Here is a 13,000-nt window from a genome sequence, read left to right as displayed (position 1 = left end):
TATTCTTGTACATAGGAGGCAGTATTATAGTAGTTATATTCTTGTACATAGGAGCAGTATTATAGTAGTTATATTCCTGTACATAGGGGCAGTATTATAGTAGTTATATTCTTGTATGTTGTGAATTTGCTTTTTGCTCCCTCTAGTGGTTACTAGTTTTTTGACTCTGGTTTTTCTGTCATTCCTTTTATCCGCACCTGGGTCGTTAGTTAGGGGTGTTGCTATATAAGCTCCCTGGACCTTCAGTTCAATGCCTGGCAACGTAGTTATCAGAGCTAGTCTGCTGTGCTCTTGTCTACTGATCCTGGTTCCAGTTATATCAGCTAAGTCTGCCTTTTGCTTTTTGCTATTTGTTTTGGTTTTGTATTTTTGTCCAGCTTGTTCCAAATCTATATCCTGACCTTTGCTGAAAGCTCTAGGGGGCTGGTGTTCTCCCCCCGGACCGTTAGACGGTTCGGGGGTTCTTGAATTTCCAGTGTGGATTTTGATAGGGTTTTTGTTGACCATATAAGTTACCTTTCTTTATTCTGCTATCAGTAAGCGGGCCTCTCTGTGCTAAACCTGGTTCATTTCTGTGTTTGTCATTTCCTCTTACCTAACCGTCATTATTTGTGGGGGGCTTCTATCCAGCTTTGGGGTCTATTCTCTAGAGGCAAGAAAGGTCTTTGTTTTCCTCTACTAGGGGTAGCTAGATTCTCCGGCTGGCGCGTGTCATCTAGAATCAACGTAGGAATGATCCCCGGCTACTTCTAGTGTTGGCGTTAGGAGTAGATATATGGTCAACCCAGTTACCACTGCCCTATGAGCTGGATTTTTGTACTCTGCAGACTTCCACGTTCCTCTGAGACCCTCGCCATTGGGGTCATAACACTTGTACATAGGAGCAGTATTATAGTAGTTATATTCTTGTACATAGGAGCAGTATTATAGTAGTTATATTCTTGTATATAGGGGCAGTATTATAGTAGTTATATTCTTGTACATAGGAGCAGTATTATAGTAGTTATATTCTTGTACATAGGAGCAGTATTATAGTAGTTATATTCTTGTACATAGGAGCAGTATTATAGTAGTTATATTCTTGTACATAGGAGGCAGTATTATAGTAGTTATATTCTTGTATATAGGGGCAGTATTATAGTAGTTATATTCTTGTACATAGGAGCAGTATTATAGTAGTTATATTCTTGTACATAGGAGCAGTATTATAGTAGTTATATTCTTGTACATAGGAGGCAGTATTATAGTAGTTATATTCTTGTACATAGGAGCAGTATTATAGTAGTTATATTCCTGTACATAGGGGCAGTATTATAGTAGTTATATTCCTGTACATAGGAGCAGTATTATAGTAGTTATATTCTTGTACATAGGAGCAGTATTATAGTAGTTATATTCTTGTATATAGGGGCAGTATTATAGTAGTTATATTCTTGTATATAGGGGCAGTATTATAGTAGTTATATTCTTGTACATAGGAGCAGTATTATAGTAGTTATATTCTTGTACATAGGAGCAGTATTATAGTAGTTATATTCTTGTACATAGGAGCAGTATTATAGTAGTTATATTCTTGTACATAGGAGGCAGTATTATAGTAGTTATATTCTTGTACATAGGAGCAGTATTATAGTAGTTATATTCCTGTACATAGGGGCAGTATTATAGTAGTTATATTCCTGTACATAGGAGCAGTATTATAGTAGTTATATTCTTGTACATAGGAGCAGTATTATAGTGGTTATATTCTTGTACATAGGGGCAGTATTATAGTAGTTATATTCTTGTATATAGGGGCAGTATTATAGTAGTTATATTCTTGTACATAGGAGCAGTATTATAGTAGTTATATTCTTGTACATAGGAGCAGTATTATAGTAGTTATATTCTTGTACATAGGGGCAGTATTATAGTAGTTATATTCTTGTACATAGGAGCAGTATTATAGTAGTTATATTCTTATACATAGGAGCAGTATTATAGTAGTTATATTCTTGTACATAGGAGCAGTATTATAGTAGTTATATTCTTGTACATAGGAGCAGTATTATAGTAGTTATATTCTTGTACATAGGGGCAGTATTATAGTAGTTATATTCTTGTACATAGGAGCAGTATTATAGTAGTTATATTCTTATACATAGGAGCAGTATTATAGTAGTTATATTCTTGTACATAGGAGCAGTATTATAGTAGTTATATTCTTGTACATAGGGGGCAGTATTATAGTAGTTATATTCTTGTACATAGGAGCAGTATTATAGTAGTTATATTCTTGTACATAGGAGCAGTATTATAGTAGTTATATTCTTGTACATAGGGGGCAGTATTATAGTAGTTATATTCTTGTACATAGGGGCAGTATTATAGTAGTTATATTGTACATAGGGGCAGTATTATAGTAGTTATATTCTTGTACATAGAAGCAGTATTATAGTAGTTATATTCTTGTACATAGGGGCAGTATTATAGTAGTTATATTCTTGTACATAGGAGCAGTATTATAGTAGCTATATTCTTGTACATAGAAGCAGTATTATAGTAGTTATATAATTGTACATAGGAGCAGAATTATAGTAGTTATATTCTTGTACATAGGAGCAGTATTATAGTAGTTGTATTCTTGCATATAGGAGCAGTATTATAGTAGTTGTATTCTTGTACATAGGAGCAGTATTATAGTAGTTATATTAGTGTACATAGGGGCAGTATTATAGTAGTTATATTCTTGTACATAGGGGACAGTATTATAGTAGTTATATTAGTGTACATAGGAGGAGTATTATAGTAGTTATATTCTTGTACATAGGGAGCAGTATTATAGTAGTTATAATCTTGTACATAGGGGCAGTATTATAGTAGTTATATTCTTGTACATAGGAGGCAGTATTATAGTAGTTATAATCTTGTACATAGGGGCAGTATTATAGTGGTTATATTCTTGTATATAGGGGCAGTATTATAGTAGTTATATTCTTGTACATATGGGCGGTATTATAGTAGTTATATTCTTGTACATAGGGGCGGTATTATAGTAGTTATATTCTTGTACATAGGAGCAGTATTATAGTAGTTATATTCTTGTACATAGGGGCAGTATTATAGTAGTTATATTCTTGTACATAGGGGCAGTATTATAGTAGTTATATTCTTGTACATAGGGGCAGTATTATAGTAATATTCTTGTACATAGAAGTAGTATTATAGTAGTTATATTCTTGTACATAGGGGCAGTATTATAGTAGTTATATTCTTGTACATAGGGGCAGTATTATAGTAGTTATATTCTTGTACATAGGGGCAGTATTATAGTAGTTATATTCTTGTACATAGGGGCAGTATTATAGTAGTTATATTCTTGTACATAGGAGCAGTATTATAATAGTTATATTCTTGTACATAGGGGCAGTATTATAGTAGTTATATTCTTGTACATAGGGGCAGTATTATAGTAGTTATATTCTTGTACATAGGAGCAGTATTATAGTAGTTATATTCTTGTACATAGGGGCAGTATTATAGTTATATTCTTGTACATAGGGGCAGTATTATAGTAGTTATATTCTTGTACATAGGGGCAGTATTATAGTAGTTATATTCTTGTACATAGGGGCAGTATTATAGTAGTTATATTCTTGTACATAGGGGCAGTATTATAGTAGATATATTCTTGTACATAGGGGCAGTATTATAGTAGTTATATTCTTGTACATAGGGGCAGTATTATAGTAGATATATTCTTGTACATAGGGGCAGTATTATAGTAGTTATATTCTTGTACATAGGGGCAGTATTATAGTAGTTTGTTGTGATCCGCTTTTTGGCTCCCTTGGTGGTGGCTGGTGGTACTGGAGACTTGTGTGTGCTTTTCTGCCTCAGCTCACCTGCTTCCATCAGTTTTGGGAGTTCCCTATTTAGCCTTGCTCTCCAGTCACTTCCTTGCCGGTCATCATTGTAACCTGAGTCATTCAGTTGCATGTTCCTGCTACTAGTCTGCTGATCAGCTAAGTGGACTCTTGTCCTTTTGTTTTGTATTTTTTGTCCAGTTTACAGTTTTGTCATTTCCTCTTACTGGAAGCTCTTGTGGACTGAAATTGCCACTCCTGTGTCATGAGTTGACACAGGAGTTTTAAAGTAATTTCAGGATGGGTTTTTGAAAGGGTTTTTCAGCTGACCGTGAAGTCCTCTTTTGTATCCTTCCTCTATCTAGTAAGTGGACCTCGCTTTGCTAAATCTACCTTCATACTGTGTATGTCTTTTCCTCTGAACTCACCGTTAATATACGTGGGGGCTACTATCATCTTTGGGGAATTTCTCTAGAGGTAAGCCAGGTCTGTTCCTTCCTCTTCCAGGCGTAGTTAGTTCTCCGGCTGGCGCGTGGCATCTAGGCAGCCGTAGGAATGCTCCCTGGCTACTGTTAGTTGTGTGGTAGATTTAGCTCACGGTCAGCTTGAGTTTCCATCACCCGAGAGCTAGTCTTTTATTTTTGTGTTTCTGATGTTCCCATGCCATTGGGGAATCATGACAGTATGACCGGCCAACAAAGTGTTAATTGTTTGGGCTGAAGCTGGAGAAAACGAAGTGTTGAAGGGAAATTTTTTTTTTTTTTTTTTTTCTTTCCCTCAGAGTTTTGCTGCCTGGCCCTTAATTGCTGTCTAGCTGCTTCTTACCTCCTCTTAACCCTTGAATGGCTCTGACCTTAGCTGGTTAACATGGATGTCCAGAGTTTGGCTGCAGGTTTAAATAATCTTGCTACGAAGGTTCAGAATTTACAAGATTATGTTATACGTACTCCTATTTCTGAACCTAAGATTCCTACACCAGAGGTATTTTCCGGAGATAGATCTCAGTTTCTGAATTTCAAATATAATTGTAAATTATTCCTTTCTCTCAGACCTCACTCCTCTGGAGATCCTGTCCAGCAGGTTAAGATTGTAATCTCTTTGCTGCGAGGTGACCCTCAAAATTGGGCATTTTCATTGACACCAGGGGATCCTGCGTTGCTCAATGTGGATGCGTTTTTTCTGGCTTTAGGGTTGCTGTATGAGGAACCTAATTTGGAGATTCAAGCTGAAAAAGCTTTAATAGCCCTGTCTCAAGGGCAAGATGAAGCTGAGATATACTGCCAAAAATTTCGTAAATGGTCTGTGCTTACTCAGTGGAATGAGTGTGCCCTAGCGGCAAATTTCAGAGAGGGTCTCTCTGATGCCATTAAGGATGTCATGGTGGGGTTTCCTACGCCCACAGGTCTGAATGAGTCCATGACAATGGCGATTCAGATTGATCGGCGTTTGCGGGAGCGCAAACCCGTGCACCATTTGGCGGTATCTTCTGAAGGGACGCCAGAGAAAATGCAATGTGACAGAATTCTGTCAAGAAGCGAGCGGCAGAATTATAGGCGCAAAAATGGCTTGTGCTTCTACTGTGGTGATTCCGCGCATGTTATATCAGCATGCTCTAAACGTACTAGGAAGGTTGACAAGTCTGTTTCTATTGGCACTTTACAGTCTAAATTTCTTCTGTCTAACTCTGATTTGTTCATTATCAGTTATTACCGTGGATGCCTATGTGGACTCTGGCGCCGCTCTGAGTCTCATGGATTGGTCCTTCGCCAGGCGCTGTGGGTTTGATTTGGAGCCTCTGGAAGTTCCTATACCTCTGAAGGGTATTGATTCTACACCTCTGGCTTGTAATAGACCACAGTTCTGGACGCAAGTGACTATGCGTATGACTCCAGACCATCAGGAGATGATTCGCTTCCTCGTGTTGTATAATTTACATGATGTGTTAGTGCTTGGATTACCATGGTTGCAATCTCATAACCCAGTACTGGACTGGAAAACTATGTCTGTGTTAAGCTGGGGATGTCGGGGGGCTCATGGGGACATACCTTTGGTTCCTATCTCGTCATCTATTCCCTCTGAGATTCCGGCATTTTTGTCGGATTTTGGGGATATTTTTGAAGAGCCTAAAATTGGTTCTCTCCCTCCCCACAGAGATTGTGATTGCGCCATAGATCTGATTCCAGGCAGTAAATCTCCAAAGGGTCGTTTGTTTAACCTATCTGTACCTGAGCATGCTGCCATGCGAGAGTATGTTAAGGAGTCCCTGGAAAAGGGACATATTCGTCCTTCTTCATCACCTTTAGGAGCTGGGTTTTTCTTTGTCTCTAAAAAGGATGGCTCGCTGAGGCCTTGTATTGATTATCGACTCCTGAATAAAATTACTGTCAAATATCAGTATCCGTTGCCGCTGCTTACTGATTTGTTTGCTCGCATAAGGGGGGCTAAGTGGTTCTCCAAGATTGATCTCCGTGGGGCGTATAATTTGGTGCGAATTAAGCAAGGGGATGAGTGGAAAACCGCATTTAATACGCCTGAGGGCCACTTTGAGTATTTGGTAATGCCTTTCGGCCTTTCTAATGCACCTTCTGTCTTTCAGTCCTTAATGCATGATATTTTCCGGGAATATTTGGATAAATTTATGATTGTGTACTTGGATGATATTTTGATTTTTTCTGAGGACTGGGAGTCTCATGTTCAGCAGGTCAGGAGGGTTTTTCAGGTCTTGCGGGAGAATTCTCTGTGTGTAAAGGGTTCTAAGTGTGTTTTTGGGGTTCAAAAGATTTCCTTTTTGGGGTACATTTTTTCCCCTTCTTCTGTTGAGATGGACCCTGTCAAGGTTCGGGCTATTTGTGACTGGACGCAGCCTACTTCTCTAAAGGGTCTTCAGAAGTTCTTGGGCTTTGCTAATTTTTATCGTCGATTTATAACAGGTTTTTCTGGTGTTGCTAAGCCTCTTACGGATTTGACTAAGAAGGGTGCTGATGTTGCCAATTGGTCCCCTGCTGCTGTGGAGGCCTTTCGGGAACTTAAGCGCCGCTTTTCGTCTGCCCCTGTGTTGCGCCAGCCCGATGTCTCTCTCCCCTTTCAGGTTGAGGTCGATGCTTCCGAGATCGGAGCGGGGGCGGTTTTGTCGCAGAAAAGTTCCGATTGCTCAGTGATGAGACCTTGTGCGTTCTTTTCTCGAAAATTTTCTGCCGCCGAAAGAAATTATGATGTCGGTAATCGGGAGCTTTTGGCCATGAAGTGGGCATTTGAGGAGTGGCGTCATTGGCTTGAGGGTGCTAGACATCAGGTGGTGGTTTTGACTGATCACAAGAATCTGATTTACCTTGAGTCTGCCAGGCGCCTGAATCCTAGACAGGCGCGCTGGTCGTTGTTTTTCTCTCGGTTTAATTTTGTGGTCTCATATCTACCAGGTTCTAAGAATGTGAAGGCGGATGCCCTTTCTAGGAGTTTTGAGCCTGATTCCCCTGGTGATTCGGAACCTACAGGTATCCTTAAGGATGGGGTGATATTGTCCGCTATTTCCCCAGATCTGCGACGTGCTTTGCAAGAGTTTCAGGCGGATAGACCTGATCGCTGTCCACCTGGTAGACTGTTTGTTCCTGATGATTGGACCAGTAGAGTCATCTTGGAGGTTCATTCTTCTACGCTGGCGGGTCATCCTGGAATTTTTGGTACCAGGGATTTGGTGGCTAGATCCTTCTGGTGGCCATCTCTGTCTCGTGATGTGCGTGTTTTTGTGCAGTCTTGTGATGTGTGTGCTCGGGCCAAGCCTTGTTGTTCTAGGGCTAGCGGGTTGTTGTTGCCCTTGCCTATTCCGAAGAGGCCTTGGACGCACATCTCGATGGACTTTATTTCTGATCTTCCTGTCTCTCAGAGGATGTCTGTTATCTGGGTGGTGTGTGACCGTTTTTCTAAGATGGTTCATTTGGTGCCATTGCCGAAGTTGCCTTCCTCGTCTGAGTTGGTTCCTTTGTTTTTTCAAAATGTGGTTCGCTTGCATGGTATTCCTGAAAATATCGTTTCTGATAGGGGTACCCAGTTCGTTTCTAGATTTTGGCGGGCATTCTGTGCCAGGTTGGGCATTGATTTGTCTTTTTCGTCTGCCTTCCATCCTCAGACTAATGGCCAGACGGAGCGAACTAATCAAACTTTGGAGACGTATTTGAGGTGTTTTGTGTCTGCGGATCAGGATGATTGGGTTGCCTTTTTGCCGTTGGCGGAGTTTGCTCTTAATAATCGGGCTAGTTCGGCCACTTTGGTTTCCCCTTTCTTTTGCAATTCGGGGTTTCATCCCCGTTTTTCTTCTGGTCAGGTGGAGTCTTCGGATTGTCCTGGAGTAGATGCTGTGGTGGATCGGTTGTATCGGATTTGGGAACAAGTGGTGGACAATTTGAATTTGTCCCAGGAGAGGACTCAGCGGTTTGCTAACCGCCAGCGTCGGGTTGGTCCTCGCCTTCGTGTTGGGGACTTGGTGTGGTTGTCTTCCCGTTTTGTCCCAATGAGGGTTTCTTCTCCTAAATTTAAGCCTCGGTTCATCGGTCCCTATAGGATTTTGGAGATTATTAACCCTGTTTCCTTTCGTTTGGACCTTCCGGCATCTTTCGCTATCCATAATGTGTTCCATCGGTCGTTGTTGCGGAGATACGAGGTGCCGGTGGTTCCTTCTGCTGGGCCTCCTGCTCCTGTGCTGGTGGAGGGTGAATTGGAGTACGTCGTGGAGAAGATCTTGGACTCCCGTATTTCCAGGCGGAGACTCCAGTACCTGGTTAAATGGAAGGGCTATGGTCAGGAAGATAATTCTTGGGTAACTGCCTCTGATGTTCATGCCTCGGATTTGGTTCGTGCCTTTCATAGGGCTCATCCAGGTCGCCCTGGCGGTTCTTGTGAGGGTTCGGTGCCCCCTCCTTAAGGGGGGGGTACTGTTGTGATCCGCTTTTTGGCTCCCCTGGTGGTGGCTGGTGGTACTGGAGGCTTGTGTGTGCTTTTCTGCCTCAGCTCACCTGCTTCCATCAGTTTTGGGAGTTCCCTATTTAGCCTTGCTCTCCAGTCACTTCCTTGCCGGTCATCATTGTAACCTGAGTCTTTCAGTTGCATGTTCCTGCTACTAGTCTGCTGATCAGCTAAGTGGACTCTTGTCCTTTTTGTTTTGTTTTTCTTGTCCAGTTTACAGTTTTGTCATTTTCTGTTACTGGAAGCTCTTGTGGACTGAAATTGCCACTCCTGTGTCATGAGTTGACACAGGAGTTTTAAAGTAATTTCAGGATGGGTTTTTGAAAGGGTTTTTCAGCTGACCGTGAAGTCCTCTTTTGTATCCTTCCTCTATCTAGTAAGTGGACCTCGCTTTGCTAAATCTACCTTCATACTGTGTATGTCTTTTCCTCTGAACTCACCGTTAATATACGTGGGGGCTACTATCATCTTTGGGGAATTTCTCTAGAGGTAAGCCAGGTCTGTTCCTTCCTCTTCCAGGCGTAGTTAGTTCTCCGGCTGGCGCGTGGCATCTAGGCAGCCGTAGGAATGCTTCCTGGCTACTGTTAGTTGTGTGGTAGATTTAGGTCACGGTCAGCTTGAGTTTCCATCACCCGAGAGCTAGTCTGTTATTTTTGTGTTTCTGATGTTCCCATGCCATTGGGGAATCATGACAGTAGTTATATTCTTGTACATAGGGGCAGTATTATAGTAGTTATATTCTTGTACATAGGGGCAGTATTATAGTAGTTATATACTTGTACATAGGGGCAGTATTATAGTAGTTATATTCTTGTACATAGGAGCAGTATTATAGTAGTTATATTCTTGTACATAGGGGGCAGTATTATAGTAGTTATAGTCTTGTACATAGGGGCAGTATTATAGTAGTTATATTCTTGTACATAGGAGCAGTATTATAGTAGTTATATTCTTGTACATAGGAGCAGTATTATAGTAGTTATATTCTTGTACATAGGAGCAGTATTATAGTAGTTATATTCGTGTACATAGGGAGCAGTATTATAGTAGTTATATTCTTGTACATAGGGGCAGTATTATAGTAGTTATATTCTTGTACATAGGGGCAGTATTATAGTAGTTATATTCTTGTACATAGGAGCAGTATTATAGTAGTTATATTCTTGTACATATGAGCAGTATTATAGTAGTTATATTCTTGTATATAGGAGCAGTATTATAGTAGTTATATTCTTGTATATAGGAGCAGTATTATAGTAGTTATATTCTTGTATATAGGGGCAGTATTATAGTAGTTATATTCTTGTACATATGAGCAGTATTATAGTAGTTATATTCTTGTATATAGGAGCAGTATTATAGTAGTTATATTCTTGTATATAGGAGCAGTATTATAGTAGTTATATTCTTGTACATAGGGGCAGTATTATAGTAGATATATTCTTGTACATAGGGGCAGTATTATAGTAGTTATATTCTTGTACATAGGAGCAGTATTATAGTAGTTATATTCTTGTACATAGGAGCAGTATTATAGTAGATATATTCTTGTACATAGGGGCAGTATTATAGTAGTTATATTCTTGTACATAGGAGCAGTATTATAGTAGTTATATTCTTGTACATAGGAGCAGTATTATAGTAGTTATATTCTTGTAGATAGGGGCAGTATTATAGTAGTTATATTCTTGTACATAGGAGCAGTATTATAGTAGTTATATTCTTGTACATAGGAGCAGTATTATAGTAGTTATGTTCTTGTACATAGGAGCAGTATTATAGTAGTTATATTCTTGTACATAGGGGCAGTATTATAGTAGTTATATTCTTGTACATAGGGGCAGTATTATAGTAGTTATATTCTTGTACATAGGAGCAGTATTATAGTAGTTATATTCTTGTAGATAGGGGCAGTATTATAGTAGTTATATTCTTGTACATAGGAGCAGTATTATAGTAGTTATATTCTTGTAGATAGGGGCAGTATTATAGTAGTTATATTCTTGTACATAGGAGCAGTATTATAGTAGTTATATTCTTGTACATAGGAGCAGTATTATAGTAGTTATGTTCTTGTACATAGGAGCAGTATTATAGTAGTTATATTCTTGTACATAGGGCAGTATTACAGTAGTTATATTCTTGTACATAGGGGCAGTATTATAGTAGTTATATTCTTGTACGTAGGGGCAGTATTATAGTAGTTATATTCCTGTACATAGGAGGCAGTATTATAGTAGTTATATTCTTGTACATAGGGGGCAGTATTATAGTAGTTATATTCTTGTATATAGGGGCAGTATTATAGTAGTTATATTCTTGTACATAGGAGCAGTATTATAGCAGTTATATTCTTGTACGTAGGGGCAGTATTATAGTAGTTATATTCCTGTACATAGGAGGCAGTATTATAGCAGTTATATTCTTGTACGTAGGGGCAGTATTATAGTAGTTATATTCTTGTATATAGGAGCAGTATTATAGTAGTTATATTCTTGTACATAGGGGCAGTATTATAGTAGTTATATTCTTGTACATAGGAGCAGTATTATAGTAGTTATAATCTTGTACATAGGGGCAGTATTATAGTAGTTATAATCTTGTACATAGGGGCAGTATTATAGTAGTTATATTCTTGTACATAGGAGCAGTATTATAGTAGTTATAATCTTGTACATAGGGGCAGTATTATAGTAGTTATAATCTTGTACATAGGGGCAGTATTATAGTAGTTATATTCTTGTACATAGGGGCAGTATTATAGTAGTTATATTCTTGTACATGGGGCAGTATTATATTAGTTATATTCTTGTACATAGGGGCAGTATTATAGTAGTTACATTCTTGTACATGGGGCAGTATTATATTAGTTATATTCTTGTACATAGGGGCAGTATTATAGTAGTTATATTCTTATATATAGGGGCAGTATTATAGTAGTTATATTCTTGTACATAGGAGCAGTATTATAGTAGTTATATTCTTGTACATAGGAGCAGTATTATAGTAGTTATTCTTGTATATAGGAGCAGTATTATAGTAGTTATATTCTTGTATATAGGGGCAGTATTATAGTAGTTATATTCTTGTACATAGGGAGCAGTATTATAGTAGTTATATTCTTGTACATAGGGGCAGTATTATAGTAGTTATATTCTTGTACATAGGGAGCAGTATTGTAGTTATATTCTTGTACATAGGGGCAGTATTATAGTAGTTATTCAGTTATTCTTGTACATAGGGGCAGTATTATAGTAGTTATATTCTTGTACATAGGAGCAGTATTATAGTAGTTATATTCTTGTACATAGGGGCAGTATTATAGTAGTTATATTCTTGTACATAGCAGCAGTATTATAGTAGTTATATTCTTGTACATAGGAGCAGTATTATAGTAGTTATATTCTTGTACATAGGGGCAGTATTATAGTAGTTATATTCTTGTACATAGGAGCAGTATTATAGTAGTTATATTCCTGTACGTAGGAGCAGTATTATAGTAGTTATATTCTTGTACATAGGGAGCAGTATTATAGTAGTTATATTCTTGTACATAGCAGTATTATAGTAGTTATATTCTTGGACATAGGGGCAGTATTATAGTAGTTATATTCTTGGACATAGGGGCAGTATTATAGTAGTTATATTCTTGGACATAGGGGCAGTATTATAGTAGTTATATTCTTGTATATAGGAGCAGTATTATAGTAGTTATATTCTTGTACAGAGGGGCAGTATTATAGTAGTTATATTCTTGTACATAGTAGTAGTATTATAGTAGTTATATTCTTGTACATAGGGGCAGTATTATAGTAGTTATATTCTTGGACATAGGGGCAGTATTATAGTAGTTATATTCTTGGACATAGGGGCAGTATTATAGTAGTTATAATCTTGTACATAGGGGCAGTATTATAGTAGTTATATTCTTGTACATAGGGGCAGTATTATAGTAGTTATATTCTTGTATATAGGGGCAGTATTATAGTAGTTATATTCTTGTACATAGGGGCAGTATTATAGTAGTTATTCTTGTATATAGGAGCAGTATTATAGTAGTTATATTCTTGTATATAGGGGCAGTATTATAGTAGTTATATTCTTGTACATAGGGAGCAGTATTATAGTAGTTATATTCTTGTACATAGGGGCAGTATTATAGTAGTTATATTCTTGTACATAGGGAGCAGTATTGTAGT

This window comes from Ranitomeya variabilis, chromosome 8 (assembly GCF_051348905.1).
Source record: "Ranitomeya variabilis isolate aRanVar5 chromosome 8, aRanVar5.hap1, whole genome shotgun sequence".
NCBI classification, from domain to species: domain Eukaryota; kingdom Metazoa; phylum Chordata; class Amphibia; order Anura; family Dendrobatidae; genus Ranitomeya; species Ranitomeya variabilis.
Note: the sequence above shows the minus strand (reverse complement) of the source record.